Source organism: Myotis daubentonii, chromosome 12, assembly GCF_963259705.1.
Source record: "Myotis daubentonii chromosome 12, mMyoDau2.1, whole genome shotgun sequence".
Taxonomy (NCBI): domain Eukaryota; kingdom Metazoa; phylum Chordata; class Mammalia; order Chiroptera; family Vespertilionidae; genus Myotis; species Myotis daubentonii.
Window position 1 is genome coordinate 44,221,646 of NC_081851.1, and position 16,953 is coordinate 44,238,598.

General features: G+C 46.4%; 1 protein-coding gene across 2 annotated transcripts in view; it reads right to left on the bottom strand.

Annotated features, from left to right (window-relative positions):
- Positions 1-6,564: 6,564 nt before the first annotated feature.
- Positions 6,565-16,953, bottom strand: part of B3GNT2 (UDP-GlcNAc:betaGal beta-1,3-N-acetylglucosaminyltransferase 2) — a 244,919-nt gene continuing 234,530 nt past the window's right edge. For both annotated transcript variants that reach the window (XR_009447951.1, XR_009447950.1), the window contains one exon: positions 6,565-8,087. The gene's annotated coding sequence lies outside the window, so the exon portion shown is untranslated. The remainder of the gene's footprint in view (positions 8,088-16,953) is intronic.

Below are 16,953 nucleotides of genomic sequence, written 5' to 3' on the forward strand. Positions count from 1 at the left end.
CGGCTCCCTGCCTATAGGGACTACAAGCCGCCACAAACGAAGAAAGAGGCTTCGCACCCGCCCCCTGCTCCCAAATAATGTTCCAGGTGATATTTTTTATAACCTGGAAAATGGGCAAAGACACCTGGGAACTTTCCTGTGTTTGTGAAGTGATCAAAGGGAAGAGCAGGCCAGCCTGGCCCACGAGCTGGCTCATAACCGGATCTCTACAGCGTGGGCCTGCTCTCTAAAAGAACTGGCCTTCTTTATTTCAACGTTGATGTCAGAGGAGACATTCCATTGGAGATCCGAGCTGTTGGATATAAGCACAGGCAGAGTTATGGGATCAGCGTGGGTCACAGCAGGGAACCCAGCAATTTGGGGAAAGAAAACACTGGCCCCTCCAGTGAAGCACTTTGGATTTCTCACATCAAAAGTCCAAGCTGGCTCTGGCCAGTTTGGCTCAGTGGATAGAGCATCAGCCTGTGGACTGAAGGGTCCCAGGTTCGATTCCGGTAAAGGGCACATGCCTGGGTTGCGGGCTCGATCCCCGGTGGGGGATGTGCAGGAGGCAGCTAATCAATGATTCTCTATCATCACTGATGTTTCTATCTCTCTCTTCCTCTCTGAAATCAATAAAGAAATATATATATATATTTTTTTTAAAGTCCAAGCCTGTCTGGCTCAGTGGATAGAGCATCGGCCCCGTGGGATTGAATGGTTCCAGGTTTGATTCTGGTCAAAGGTACATACCTCGGTTAACTCAGTTGCAGGCTTGATCCCCCGCCCTGGTCAGGGTGGTTGTGGGAGGCAACCAATTGATGTATCTCTCTCACATTGATATTTCTCTCTGTCTCTCCCCCTCCTTCCCACTCTCTCAAATAAATAAATAATAAATAAAATCACTTAAGTCTGCTTTTGTATCCAGAAAGATGGGAGCCAAAAGGTCCTGAGTCTGAACCGAGAGCATGGCCTCCCCACCTGCTCTGGGGGTCCTCAGCAGGTGGATTCCATAAGGATATCTTTGGATGCTAAAGATGGGGGTCACTAGACAAGAGATAAATGTCAGATCTATTCATAGACCCTAGACCCCAGGTTACCTCTTGTGTCATCTCCTATAGCAGCTTATCCTGGAGCCACAGCCCCAAGAACATCCACAGGAAGGGACAGGGACTGCCTCAGCCTTAGTTCCTTTACATGTGCAATTCCTTCTCTGCTCAGATCTCCACTGGGCCTTCTCCCTCGCTGCACAAATGTCATCTGCTTATAAAAGTGTGCCTGACCCAGCTGGCGTGGCTCAGTGATTGAGCATCAGCCCATGAGCCAGGAGGTCACATACCTGGGTTGAGAGCTCGAGCCCCAGTAAGAGGTGTGCAGGAAGCAGCCAATCAAAGTCTCTCTCTATCTCTCTCATTGATTTTTCTATCTCTCTATCCCTCTTCCTTCCTCTCTCTAAAATCAATTAAAAAGACTTTTTTTTTAAAGTGTGCCTGATCAATTACCCTATCTAAAATAGCCTTCCAAATCCTCTGCTTGATTTCCCTTCATTGCACGTTACCATTTGCCATTATATTAGACTAGAGGCCCAGTGCACGAAATTTGTGAAAGAGTAGGCCCTCCTTCCCCTGGCTGCCATCACTGGCTTCCCTCCGGCTGCCCGCTGGCACCTGGGACTCAGGCTTCTGTCCGGCAGGATATCCAGAAGGACTTCTGGTCTAATTAGCATATTACCTTTTTATTATTATAGATAACACATGACCTAATAACTGTCTCTACAGTTAAAATGTAAGATGCTTCGGAGATGAATGCAGATGTTTTTATTTCCAGCCAGGTCCCCAGGTCTCAGGACAGTGCCTGACCCATAAAAACAATGCAATAAATATCTGTTGAAGAGTGAATACATCTTAAAGTTAGGGTTGAGTCAAACACCAAATAGCAGGCATTTCACTGCGCAAATATGGCCTTACCTGAGAGACATGTGAGAGAGGTTCAGAGTTTGTAGTGGCTTTGAGGACAGGCTGATGAGGGGTGGGGATGCCAAGATTCATGGCTCATGCCCCAGCAGCATCAGACACCATGGGGTGGGCACAGCCCAGAAGGGGACATTCAGGAAGCAGCCAAAGATTCTCTCTCATCATTGATGTTTCTCTCCCTCTCCCCTTCCTCTCTGAAATCAATACAAATATATATATATATATATATATATATATATATATATATATATATATATATATATCACCAGGGGTCATTCTGAATGTGCAATTTGGCTCTAAACTATATTTCTTCTGAATTTTTATACTGCTCCATCAAATGACAACTCTGAACTTCCTACAACAGCATTGTTCAAGGGAACATTCTGCAACAATGGCAATGCTATATTCCTGTGCTGTCCAATGCAGTAGTCACCAGTCACACCGGGCTTAAAATGCGTCATGTGACTGAGGAAGTGAATTTCAAATTTTACGTTACTTTAATTGACTTACACTTAAGTATAAATACTCATGTGGTTTGTGGGTATTGTTTTTGGGTGGTGCTATTCTAGAACCTTGTATATAGAAATATTACTCTGGAATGTAGATGAAAAGTAGAAGAGAAGGCGGGAGGGAGGGGAGAGCGACACACACACACACACACACACACACACACACACACACACACACACGGATGCTGGATGTAATTCCTATTCACAGCCACAAGATGGCACCATTGCTCGGTCTTCACTCTGAAAAGTAATGCAGGCTGGTTTAGGATTTCTGCTCTCCCTCTCTTCCTTCCTTCCTTCCTCCCTCCCTCCCTCCCTCCCATTCTCCCCCTGCCCCCAGCCCTTTTCTCTCCCTCCCTCCCTTCTTCCTTCCTTATCTATCTTTCTATCATTATTCTCTTCCTCCCCCTCCTCCTCCTCTCCCTCCTACCCTGCTTGTCCCCTCTCCTCCTTCAATACTGACTTTTTGGTGGACTTGAGCAATGCGGTAGCAGAGCCTGTTTCGTGAAGCTCAGAGCGATAAAGATCCCTGAGACTGATATTTGGCTACACAAACCGCAGTGGTTGACTCACTGGACATGACTGGAAAGGCTGGACTCCCCTGTTTTTTTCTTCTCTCTGGGCCCTGCTGTTACTGGCCTAGACCTGGCCCTCAGCTTGGGCGGCTAGCCGGCAGGGACGATCTTGTTCACGCCCCCTTGCCCTTATCAAGTCCTTTCTTCCACCCCCCACCCCCCACCCCCAACACACTTCTTGGAAGCTTCAGCCCTCACGTTCGATTCTAAGAGTCAGCAGAAAATCTAGAGAAACTAGACGCAGGTAGAGAATGTCTCCTGGTGGGGGCTCTGGGGGCTCTTTTATAGTTTAGCCTAAGAAAAGGGAGTCAGTGACTGGGGATGGTGAGTGGAACTTGCAGCATTTTCCTAAGGTTTGTGGAGTTTGGGAATAAATCTCCAGAGATGGGGCAGGGCTGCAGGCTAATTCCAGCACAGCAGGATCAGGGCCGTGAAAACAAGCAACAAAGGGAACTTCAAAGCTCTCCCGCCCTCTGAATGGGCAGGGTCCTAGGTTGTTAACTTTGCACCAAAAGCCTCTTCAGAGCTTTCAGATGCCCCTGCAGCTCTGGAAATACACAGGACCCGTCCCCGCTCAGTGGAGTCAGGACCCACCAGGGCCCTGAAGGCAAAGTCGAGGAGGACAGAGCTCAGAAGCTGGGGTCTAGCTCTGTTCTCTGGCTTAAGAAGGGAGGCTGATGACATCTCTGCAAACATGAATCTGATCAGTGCAGGAGCTCACCCCACTTCAGTCCCGTCTCCTCCCCAAACCTGGTCAAATCCTGACACAGCTACTTTGGAGTAGGGTGTGGAGAGAATCGCTAATGCCGGCATCCTGCGCCTCTGAGGCCAGGCGACTCCTTTATCTCTGATAGGCACAGGGATCAAAGGAGGGTATTTATGGCTTAGAAACAAGCCTCCCATTCTTTCCCCTGGGATAATAAATACTAAGAAGCTCCTCAGCCTCCCCTCCCCGCCCATCTCCTCCCGCCCAGTCCTGTCTGTCTTAACTGTCCCTGTACGAAAACAAGCCCTTCTCTCTGTCACTCCTCTCCCTTTTTTTACGAACTAGGTCAGGTCAAACCACTCTGCCCAGCTCCAGGGAGTCTTGGCTACAACTGAGCTATGGAGTGAGTGGTGCGGATCCCTGTCCAGGGGAGGATAGGAGGTTCCTGACCTCAGGCAGGCACCTCCACAGGGAGATTTTAGCATCTTTGCTTTGCCTAGGTGCACATATCAGCACCTAGTCAGACTACCTGGGTGGGCTGGATTCCCGCCCTGTCACTTATTATGGGTGAGTTACTTAACATTTATAATCCTTCGTTTCCCAATCATTAAATGGGGATAAGAATAGCATCTAAAACAAGCTTATGAAAAATAAATAAGATAAAATATGTAAAATGCTCAGTACAGAGCCTGATACAAAATAATGTCAACTACATTTGTCAATACCTCAACATCCTTATTTTTATTTCCAAGAACCTATAGCTGGAGGTCAAACTGAATCATTCATGTGCTCTTGTGGCCTCTAAGAGGCGCGGAAGTGAGGATCCCCCCAGGACCACAACCACCACTGTACCAGGAATCATCCTGTGGGGGAGGGGGTCCTGGGCCTTAAGGAGGCTGTGGGAGGGGCCCAGGTCAGTTTCTCAACCTAGGCACCACTGGCATTTTGGGGGAACAAGGTAATTTTTTGTTGTGCAGGGTCATCCTGTGAATCTTAGAATGTCTGGCAGCATCTCTGACCTCTACTTACTAGGTGCCATTAGCAACCTTCTAGTTGTGACAATAAAAATAAAATTTAAAAAACAACATGTCTCTGGATGGAACTGGAGAGCATTATGCTAAGTGAAATAAGCCAGTCAATGAAGGGAAAATACCACATGATCTCACTCATTTATGGATAATAAAGACCATTATAAACTTATGAACAAAAATAGATACAGAGGCAGAGCAGCCTCCAACAGACTGTCAAACTACAGCGGGAAGGCCGGGGAGGGTTGGGGCGCAGGAGGGGAGGGTAAGAGATCAACTGAAGGACTTGTATGCATGCATATAAGCATAACCAATGGACATAAGACACTGGGGGGTAGGGGAGGCCAGGGGATTGTCAAGGGGGGGGGGGGGGAGGAGACATATGTAATACTCTTTGTAATACTTTAAGCAATAAAACAATTTAAAAAAAATAAAATAAAATTTAAGCAGGCCCCCAAAAACTCAGTAATAAGAAAAGTAATTAATGCAGTACTAAAAAAATCAAAGTTAATGCAAAACTTAACTTTGCATTGAACATAATGCATATTGAACATAATATCAAATTCTAAATAAAGATAGGATCTGTAAAAAAACAAACATGTCTCTAGACTTCGCCACATGATCCCTGGGGGGCAAAATTGCCCTTGTTGAGAAATAATGGTCTATGCAGATGGGGGAGTACGGGGGCACCCCCAAAGGTGCCTACCTGGCTGAGCCAAGCTGGGGAGGCAGGACTGAGCATGATCAGGAAGGAGGCTCTCCTTCCCCAGGCAGGGCTCAGGTTGACCCTCAGGGCTGAGTATAGAGGTTGGCCTTGGAACATCCCCCAACCCACCCCCACGACACACACACACCCCACCCCCCTGGTTTCCCCAAGTAAACATACGGCCTAGGATGTGAACTTCCAGCGTTCCTGTCCCCAGAACCAAGATACATAACCCTGTCCAGCCCCAGAAGCCCTGGCCAAAACACAGGGCCCCAGAGGCACAGAACACTCACTGAACAAACTTTGGGTCAATTCTCATCTCAGGGCGGAGCACAGAACCAGGCCACCTGGGTGTGCATGGATCCCTGCTCTGCAACCCACTCACTGTGTGCCTTTTTGAGCAAATTGCTTGACCTTTCCATGCCTTGAGATCCTTACTGTAAAATGAAGGCAACAATAGCATTTACTTCAGAGGGTTGTTATGAGAATTAAATGACTTAATATTTATGAAGTGCTTAGGACAGAGCCTGGCACATAGCAAGTACTAGGTGTTTGTCAAATAAGCCAAGACCCAACAGGAAGCTGCTACAGACCAGGAGCTGCCACCTTCTGTAAATCAGCAGTTGCCCCTACGGCTGTTGTAGAAGACCAGAGTAAAACCAAGTGACGCTTAGAGAAATGGAGTTACACAGCTTTATTTCGCCGGCAGACTCAGAGGAGGTTGCCTCTCAAATTCTGAGCAAACCAATATGGTGGAAGCCCTTCTTTTAACCCCTTTTGGTGTCTTTGTCCCCCAAATATGGATTATACTTCTGGACCTTTTGAGGGCTTTGCAAAAAGCCCCAGGTGTTGGGTGTCTTGAGACCATACCTAAGGGCCTGGCCTGGCGCCAGTGCTGATAACCCCTCTCCAGGGGCTGTGTCATGGTTTAGGGCCTCTGTAAAGTGGGAGCATTTAGGTAACAGGTCTTACAAGACCAGTTTGTGGAGAAAGGGGCAATGACTTAATGATAGGTTCTCAAGAATGTACACTCGGCTTGCTGGCACAGATTCAGATTGCTAACATCCCCCCCCCCCCCCCCCCCCCCCCAGATACCAGGGTTACATTGGAATTAACCTTTTAGCCTTCTCACTACTGTTAGCACTGAGGTGGGCTCTCAGTTCAGCAACCTCGGTCCTTGAGTTCAGCAAAGAAAGAATTCAGAGGCAAGAACTCTAGCACAAGAGGAAGTTTATTTAGCAAGTAAAGTGAAAGCACACTCGAAGAGAAGAAGCGAGTGGACTACTCAGAGATTGGCCTTGGCTTTTTAGAAAGAAAGTCACAGAGGCAGAAGAAGTGAGCCAGCTGGGCTGCATGGACTCGGGAACAAATTACTCAGACGGGCCCCTTGGAGCTTAGGAGAAAGAAAACAAAGGCACACACCTAAAGGAGGAAGGTGGGAAGGTATGGGCATGCCAGAGAGAGGGCATGCACTGGGTCCTTTGTCTCAAGGGTTTTTATCTGTTTCCTAAAGGCAGGAATTTTAAGGGAGGTTTTAGGGGAGGATCTTAATAGAATATTCATCAGCTTTCCAGGTGTGTCCTTTAATATGATGATTCATCAAAATGAGCAAGTGTGTAGAGTCCGCGTCATGGTCTCTGCTGATTGGTTGGTACTAGGGTAGGTCCTGATACAAGTTGGTTTTGCCTGTTCACTTTGTCTGGTTTTGCTGCTTTTCTGGGCCTCAAGCTGAAACACAATTGAGGCCTAGATGTTCTAGTTTGACCAAAACTCTGTCTCTGTGGTCAACGGACCGGAAGCTTTGTTTGTTTCAGAAGCTTTATTTGATGCTGGTCAGAACCTCATTGTTCTCAGGGCCAGAGGTTAAGGAAGTGGTCATGCAGGGAGAAGGAGGCAGGTGAGTCGTGGTGCTGGGTGGGGCCCATTGGAACCCACTATCTGTCTCAGTTCCCCATTCCACTTGCCAGGGAATTTTTATAGCTTCTTACCATCCTGCCTCCCTATGTCCTAAGGTCCAGCAGTTATGTTTCCGTGGATCCCTGGGGTGAGGGGACTGTGAATTTCTGAGGCATCTCTCCTACTAGGTGTTGGTTCAGGCTGAAAACTCAGTTGCAAGGGCCCCAGAACTTCCCACTTGACAGTCCCTGGGGATTCTTTGATTTGAGAGTGTTGGGAGGAAAAAAACATTTCTTCTACCAACTTAGGTTTGAGGGGTGAGGGTGGGGGTGGGGGCATGTGAATTAACTAACGATAAACAGATTAACAGAAGGTGAGGTTTGTACCATACTGAGTGTGGGCACAAGGACTAACGGGTAACTCACTGAATAACCAGAGGTAAAGGTTTATACTCCAATTTAACAAAAGCAGGCGTTAGGGCTTTTGTAGGGTGAGGATGGAAGGTTCTGATGAGGCTTGGCTTGTTGACACAATTTCTTTGGGAATGTCCTGTGCCCAATGTCAGTGCCTCCCTGACTGGAGACCTCCCGGGAGCAGTGGGGGTGGGGTCGCGGCAGCTGGTTTTCCTGCCGCTCCAGGCAGTCACCTAAGGGAAGTCCAGGTGAGATTTCTTTCTGGTCTGCTGTTGGGCTCTTAGTCTCATCAAGGGAAGTACCTGGGGAGGGAGAAGGAGTGAGAAAAAGGAACGGGGGTGAGTGACTGTGACCTTTTGGGAGCCCTAATATTTCTGCCCGGCCAGGAGGCCTTTCCAAACATGCAGTAGGAAAAGCCACTCCGAGCTGCTAAATGCTTCGTGTAGGTTATTTACTGCGTGTAATAAATTACCCTAAAACGCCACGGCTTTAAAAACAAACGTTTAACATTCCTAAGCGTATCTGAGAGTCAGGAATTTGGATGCAGCTACGGTGGTGGCTCCGGCTCTGGGTTTCTCAGGAAGCCGCTGTCCTCTGAGCTTCACTGGAGCTGGAGGGGGTGTGTCCACGATGGCTCCTCACTGGGCGTTGACAGGGGCCCTGGCTCCTCACCCGGGGACCTCCCAGAGGGCTGCCTGAGTGTGCTCACCACACAGCAGGTGGCTCCTTCCAGGGTGAGCAGTCCAAGATGGAATCTAAGGAGGAAGTCTAAGGCTCTGTTCAGCTGACCTTGAAGGCATACCCCTTCTCTGCTGCTGTATTCTGTTGGTCATGCCGACCCATCAAGCTTCAAGGAAGGAGACAACACGGGGCATGAAAGCCAGGCAGTGGGGATCACTGGGCACCATCTGAGAGGCTGGCTACCAGATTTTCAGTTCTCTCTCCCAGAAGAATGTTCACCTAGACCAGTGATGGCGAACCTTTTGAGCTCGGCGTGTCAGCATTTTGAAAAACCCTAACTTAACTCTAGTGCCATGTCACAAATAGAAATTTTTTTTATACTTGCAACCATAGTAAAACAAAGACTTATATTTTTGATATTTATTTTATATATTTAAATGCCATTTAACAAAGAAAAATCAACCAAAAAAATGAGTTCGCGTGTCACCTCTGACACGCCTGTCATAGGTTCGCCATCACTGGTCTAGGCACTGGCCCAGATGTCAGCCTGGTTCAGGCACAACCTGGCAGAAGCCTCTCAGACTGAACACCCAATGCACTGGGGTGGGATCCGGTGGCCTCGGTCTCCCTCCTCACTGAGCAGCACATCCGCTCAGAACTGGGTGAATCAGGCCCATCCGTGGTAGAATGAAGGCTAAATGCAAGGCACTGGGTGGGAGAAGCCTTGGGCCAGTGAGCCCTTCTCCAAGCCAGGGCTGGGAATTGACGCCTTCGCGTGTGAGCGCGCACACACACGCACACACACACACACACACAAACACACACACATAAACACACACACACATAAACACACACTAACACATACACACATAAACACACACACTAACACACACACATAAACACACACACATAAACACACACACTAACACACACACATAAACACACACACACTAACACACACACATAAACACACACAAACATAAACACACACATAAACACACACACTAACACACACATAAACACACTAACACACACACAAACACACACTAACACACACACAAACACACACAAACACACACACAAACACAAACACACACACAAACACACACAAACACACACACAAACACACACTAACACACACACAAACACACACACAAACACACACACGCACAAACACACACACAAACACACACAAACACACACACAAACACACACTAACACACACACAAACACACACACAAACACACACACGCACAAACACACACACAAACACACACACAAACACACACACTAACAGTAGGGGAACGTGATTGTAAAAGTTGGCCCAAGATTCAGAGGAGGGGAACATGATGGGCTGTGGCCATTCTGCAGGCTCCAGGGAGGAGGTAGGATGTCAGTTAAGTCCTAACACAATCCGCCTGAGCCCAGATATGACGAGCTATTGACAGCTTCCCACTGCTTCCTGTTGTTTCGTGCCTCCCAACCATCCCATGTGCTCTTCCCTCCAACAAGAATACCTCTCCCCTTCTTGTTAACTCCATTTATCCTTTCAGATTCAGCAAGGAGCACTGCCTCCAAGAAGCCACCCCTGATACCCTCCCATCTGAAGTAGCTGCCCACCTCCGTGGTCTCAAAGCACCCTCACACTCACAAACCTACCACGTGGCCACACTCACTACCTGCTCCCCACTACACTGGAGCCTCCCTGAGGGCAGGCGTCGTGTCAGATTCAAATCATATGGTGCCCAGCACAGTTCCTGGTATGTTTGTAAAAGGAAAAGGAAGGAGGGGGGGGAGGGTGGGCTCAGGAGACAACAAAGAACTCATGGTCCTTCTCCCCTTCATTGCCTGCGGGTGGGGCTTCAAGCAAAACCAGAGCCGTTGCTAGAACCACTCTCCTCTGCCCCTTCACATCCCAAGAAAAGATAACCTGGACAGCTCTAGTTAGGAGCATATAACATGTCTGAGAAGCAGCTTTTGGTACTGAAGGCACCCAAAGAAAAGGGGGGCTGGAGGAGTGTCTGTTCCCAGGACACCCTGGCTTTGCTGGAGGAGCTGGCGGCTAATAACAGGTGGAAGCCTCCCCGTGCTGACAACCTCTGTGGGAAAATCTCGTGACCCCGCAGGTTCCCTGATAGCAGTCGGCAGGGCTGGAAGGAGGCTGAGTATCTGTGTTTCAAGAGACTCAAGGCCACAACAAGGAGTGACCCCAGAAGGAGATCAGTCATTGGAGAATCACAGGGGACACCCCACTTCCCCGGGCTGCCCGCTGGCCCACTCTGCCAGGAGGCCCGAGAGATAGCCCTCGCTGTCACCTCTGGGCACACATTAGACCTCTAATTATTCACGGCCACTCGCTCAGTTCTTTTTCCACATGCGTCAGGTTAATATTTTAAATATTAACTGGTGTTTTGTTTTGGTTCGTTTTCTGTTTGCTGAAACCTCACGTACGCAGAAGGAATGAGCCGTCTCCTTGGTCCAAGGCACACCACCTCTATCAGCACCTGCACGGCTCAATTTTACATTTTTTTTTTTTTTTACCCCTTCACCCCATCCCCAATCTCATTTTTCTCCTCTTACCGTTCCTGTGATTCTGTATGTCCCACTCATCTAGATTTCCATTTGTATCCAGGCCCAGTATTGGTATTATTTTGTGCCTATTTTTTTTTTAAAGAAATAACCTTCAGTGTTCTTTTGTGCACATATCATTCTCTTCTCACTTTTTCCCAGTCAAGATTCTGAGATCTTGAGGTGGCTCCAAGTTGACGGAAACGAGTATGGGCCAGAGCATTCCCTTTTACCTGCTGAACAGCGCTCATCTGCATAGCTCACATTTTATTTATCTACGTTACTATTTGTAAACTTCTGGGTGTTTCCAAATCTGCGCTCTTACAAACGATTCTACAAGAACATATTCACTCGCACATGTTTCTTTGGGGAGCTGGGCAAGACTTTCTCTGGGCTCAGCGTCCAGGAGTGCTGGGCGCCGATCGTCCGTATTCCGTTTCGCTTAACACTTCCAAGCTGCTGCCCGGAAAGCTTACACCCGCTAACAGGCCCACGAGCGCTTCTGGGTCCCTTCGCCTTTGGCAGAACTTGATATCACCCAACTTCTTAACATCAGCCATCCTGATAGGTATACGATCCACATCTACATCTTAACCAAATTTTCTGTAATTTTTCCTTCCCAGCCCCATCTGTGTCTTTATTGGAAGTGCCAGGGTGTGCTGTGCTCGCTTCCTCAGGAATGGGGTGTGATGATGGATAAAAGCAGGAGGGGAGTGCGCGGGAGGGGCCTCCCCCCCACCCCACCCCCCAGAAGGCCTGTGCAGCACATCTGGGAGAGGTGTGGCCCCTCCCGGTGAAAGAAATGGACTGAGGAGATGAGAGGAACCCTCAGAGGTCCTTCCTCTCATCTTCCTCTCCCTTCCTTCTGCTTGACTTTGAAAGAAGTATTTGTCTTACTTCCTGGGTTTTGCCTTTTAAAAAACACATTTGCTTGTCCTCATAATTAATTTTCTAATGGATTTTTCGTCTCATGCTTTTGAGTTTCAAAATCCTGGATTCTCCGGGGACCAAAAAGGATGCATGGTACAGAAAAAAGACTTGGGAGAAAAGCATAGTGAAAAAGAGCGAAGAGCAAGCAGCTCCTTTGACCCAGCCCCACGGTCAGGAGAGTGCGGGAAGGAAGGAAAGGAAAGTTGCAAACCTGAATGCTGGCGGCTGAGGCAGGCAGAGGGGGCAGAGGGGGCAGAGGGTGTGGCCCGGCCTCCACCTCGAGCATCAGAGAGTGTGGAGACCTGGCTCCTGAGGGGGCAGAGAGTGTGGAGACCTGGCTCCTGAGGGGGCAGATGCCGCCCCACAACACTTCTCAACTCCAGCTGTTTGCTGCAGGGTGGAGGTCTGGCCTCTTACCAGATCCTCCCATGTTCTTCCAGAAAAGCCAAACTCAGAATGTTTATGTGGAAACTCTCCTCTAAAATTTTTTAATAAAATAAAATGAAAAGGTAACTATGGAAAACTTCAAACATATTAAAAATCGGCAAATTAATATAATGAACCTGCCTGCACTTATCACCAAGTTTCAATTAGTTATCAACTCATGGTCAATTTTGTTTCATCTGCCTCACTTCCCCCCACCCTGAATATTGTGAAGTAAATCCTATACTCGCCCTTTTCTTTGTAAAAGTAAGGACTCCTGTTTCTAACCATAACACAATGTCATAACTAAATAAACCCCGGGAACTTCACATTAAATAGCCTGTCAGTGTTAACATTTACAATTTTTTCATGAAGGTCATCAATGTTTATGTTATCTTATATTTTACAGTTTGTTTGAAACGGGATCCAAACAAAGTCCACACATTGCAAATGATTGATGTTTTTAAGTTTCCTTTAGCCTAGGGGCTCGCTCCCCTTCTTTTTGTCTCCTCAATGTATTTGTTAAAGAATCCAAGCCCTTGGCCCTGACTGGGTAGTTCAGTTGGTTAGAGCATCACCCCGATACCCCAAGACGGTGGGTTCAGTCCAGGTCAAGGCACGTACAAGAAGCAACCAATGAATGCATAAATAAGTGGAACAACAAATCTGTTTCTCTCTCAAACCAATTAAAAAAATTTTTTTCTAAAAATTAAAACAAAAAAGAAGAAGCCATTCCCTTTGTCGTATAGAGTTTCCCACAGTCTGGGTTTTGCTGGTGTCATTTACATGCTCCTCTGTCTTCTGTACTTCCTGTAAATTGGTAGATGGATTTAAAAGCTAAAGCTCTCATAACAAAATGTTCCTAACCTTTTGAAAAGAATCTTTAAATACCGTCTGCGCCAGACAAAATATCTCCTGGACTGGACACGGCCTGCGCGCTACTAATTTGCTGTCTTTAGCTTGTTGGTGGATCATGGGCAGAAGGATCCAGGGTCCTCTGTCCTGAGCTGAGCCCCAGAGACTGCAAAGTCAGAATGAACATGTCGGATCTGTAGGCCTCACTTTTCAGACGGAATCCCTCTCAGAGAAGTGGCAAGACCCCGGAGATGGGAAAGGGGTGAGCACCGTGTGGAGGCAGACAGGGCTGGTGCGGCCTGGCAGGGTGGTTTGCAGGCACTCAAGGCCAGCGCAGAAGTGGAGAGAAGCCTGGTCCTGGACCAGCCAAGGAGCATCTGCCCTGCCCCACCCCATGCCATGGGAAGTCCTCCAGAACTAGGCAATCAGAGGAAAGTGGGGCGTGTCGGGGGGGGGGGGGGGACGCGGCTGGGGTGAGGAGCAGGACACCTTGATGGAACGGAGACTGTACTAGAAGTCCAGTTGCATTCAGGAAAACACAAGCTTATGTTTCTTCCTCACTAGAGTTTGGAATCTGCGGTTTCTACCCACTCCAGTGGGAGCCACCAGGGGCCCCCTGAACGCTTGGCAGCATACCTCGGAGGGGTGTGGCCCCTTCCTGTGGGAGAACTGGGCTGAGGAGATGAGAGGAACCCTCAGAGGCCAGGAACCACTCTAGAAACCCTCCTCTCCCTTCCTTCTGCTTGACTTTGATAGAAGTGTTGTCTTACTTCCTGGGTTTTGCCTTTTTAAAAAACATCTGTGTGGCCTCAGAATTCATTTACTAATGGATTTTGTTTTTCAATCTGAACTGAGGCTCTTAGATTTTAGTAGAAGCATTTTGACTGTATTCATTTACTATGATGGTTAGTCCATTTTCTGGGCTCATATTTTATGTTTCCTGTTTCTTTTCCATTATGTCTTTTGCTTATTTGTATCTCGTAAGTATGTGTGGTAAGTCACATTTTCCTTTTCAGCAGTAACAGGCAATTAACTTAAAACAATGAACATTTTCTTTTCTATATCTGGTTCTAACTATCAACAATCAGAACTTTCAACTCTCTTCTATGAGAAACAAAATAATTTTGCTTTTCACTGCCTACTAGATAAAGACAAAAAGTATTCAAACAAATGAAAAAGGTTATCATATAATGGAAAAGACACGTTTAATAATAAAATACTAAGAACATTGAATACAGATGACCCCCCCCCCACCCAAGTCTAGTTACAAAATACATAAAGCAAAAATGGGTATAAGTACAAGGAAAATTCTTTTTTTAAAAAAATATATTTTATTGATTTCTTACAGAGAGGAAGGGAGAGAGATAGAGAGTTAGAAACATCGATGAGAGAGAAACATCGATCAGCTGCCTCCTGCACACCCCCTGAGGATGTGCCCGCAACCCAGGTACATGCCCTTGACCGGAATCGAACCTGTGACCTTTCAGTCCGCAGGCCGACGCTCTATCCACTGAGCCAAACCAGTTTCGGCTGGAAAGTTCTTTTAGAAAAACAATTACAGCAAGGTATTTTACTGGCCTATCTTCAATTATGCTTGAATTCCATTGCATAAAATAGAGGTGCAAATATGGAAGCTTAACCAAATGGAGTATTTTCCCCAAGTAATGAGAACACAGCAGGTCTGACAGGCCTCTGGGACCAGTACAGAGGTTTTGGAAATTATCAATATTCAGGCTCCTTTTAAATTCATGTTCTGCTACAGTATGTTGTTCTTGACCTTGAAGGGTAGCAGAATATGCCACCCCAAAATGTGCCACTCTGGCTTAAACATTATTTTGAGCTAAAGGCAATTGAGAAGTAAATACAAGCTCTAGCCTATTTGGGTCAGTGGCTTAAGTGACAACCTGCAGAATGAAGGGTCCTGGGTTCGATTCTAGTCAAGGGCACATGCCTGGGTTGTGGACTCAATCCCCAGTAGGGAGCATGCAATGGTTCTCTCTCATCATTGATGTTTCTATCTCTACCTCTCCCTCTCCCTTCCTCTCTGAAATCAACAAAAATATGTATTTTTTAAAAGGGGGGGGGGGGAAAGAGAGAAATAAATACAAGAAAAGCTCTCTTGCCCTCCCCCTATTTTCCTAAAAGCATGACATAAATTTGCAAAGATGTTCCCTCTCTACCAGAAAGAACAGAAGTTAATCATTAGAGATAATTCTAAACACTTATTAGCCTGGAGAAAGCACCAGAGGATTCTACCATATGCAGCCAACTGAAGTACTACAACACATGGGGATTTTCAGCAAGATCCATACCTCTCTCTTTAACTCACTGACTTCTCTGCTCATTTACTGTTGGACCCCTGCCTCCCCTTGGAGGGTGACACACTATGTCCCCATCTCTCTGGCCTGTCACAGCTAGTCTCTTAACTACTCTCTCTCTATTTCAACAACACTCTCCTTGGTTGTTTGAGTGGTGCCCTTCCCAGCTCTGCCAGGAACCAGGGTCCTACTAATTATACTCATGGATGCTCCTCAGCTCTTACTTTAGCCCCTGAGCCTGTCCCAGCCCCTGAGAAGAAGTATCTTAGAGACAGAATTAATAGATCTCTTGTACTGTGTATAATTTCCAACTGTCCATGGCAACTTCCCATATGGTCTCATATATCACATGCTAGGCCACAAACACAATCTCAAGTAGTTCAAAAAGAACAGAAATGATATTTGCTATGTTCTCTGGCCAAAATAGAATGAAATATAAAGTAACGACCAAAACAAATAAAAATAAACCAACTACTTGGAAATTTTAAATTTTTGACTGAATCAGCAATTGAATTGGAAAGAAAATCAAGAACACAAAAGGAGTTTATTCAGAAAACAATGATGGTTAAAACATGCCACAGTAATCTCTGGAATGTATTCAAAGCAGTACTTTTAGAAAATTTTATAATTTGAAATTTTCTCTGTTTCAGTGGTTGATAAAAAGAGAACATTTTAGAAAGAATTCCACTGAAGATATTAGAAAAAGAATTAGAAGACAAGCCAGGCTAAAGAGGAAGAAGCAAATGTGACAATAAAAGTAGAAGGAGATACTTTTGAAAATGAAAAATAATTTCACTGGGCTCAATAAGTAAAACCAAAAGCTAAGTATTTGAAAAGTAAAGCCATAATTTAATAAATTTTGAATTGAGGAAGGAGATACCAACCAATACATAAAAATTTAAAAATAAGAAAATAGAACACAAAAATATATGCTCATAAAATTTGAACATATGAATGAAAAGAACAATATTTTTTAACAATCTGAAAGTCCAAACTTCACCTAATAAATATTAAGCTAATCACTTGGGAAGAGGGAAGAAATGTAGAAAAGAATTCAACTTGAAGTGTCCATGTATGTGTGTGTGTGTGTGTGTGTGTGTGCGTGAGTGTGTGTGTGTGTGTGTTAGTTTTCTGTAGCTGCATAACAAATTACCACAAATTCTGTGGCTTCAATGAACACATATTTATTCTTATGCTTTCCTTGGTTCAGGAGTTCAGGCATAACTTAGCTGGGTCCTGGGCTTAGAGTTTCACAGGTAGCAATCAAGATGTTGGCTGCACTGTGTTCTCATCTGGTAGTTTGACTGGTGGGGGGCGAGGGAGGGGGGGTCTGCTTCCAAGGTCATCGGTTGTTGGCAGAATTCATTTGCTTATGTCTGCAGGGCTCAGGGCC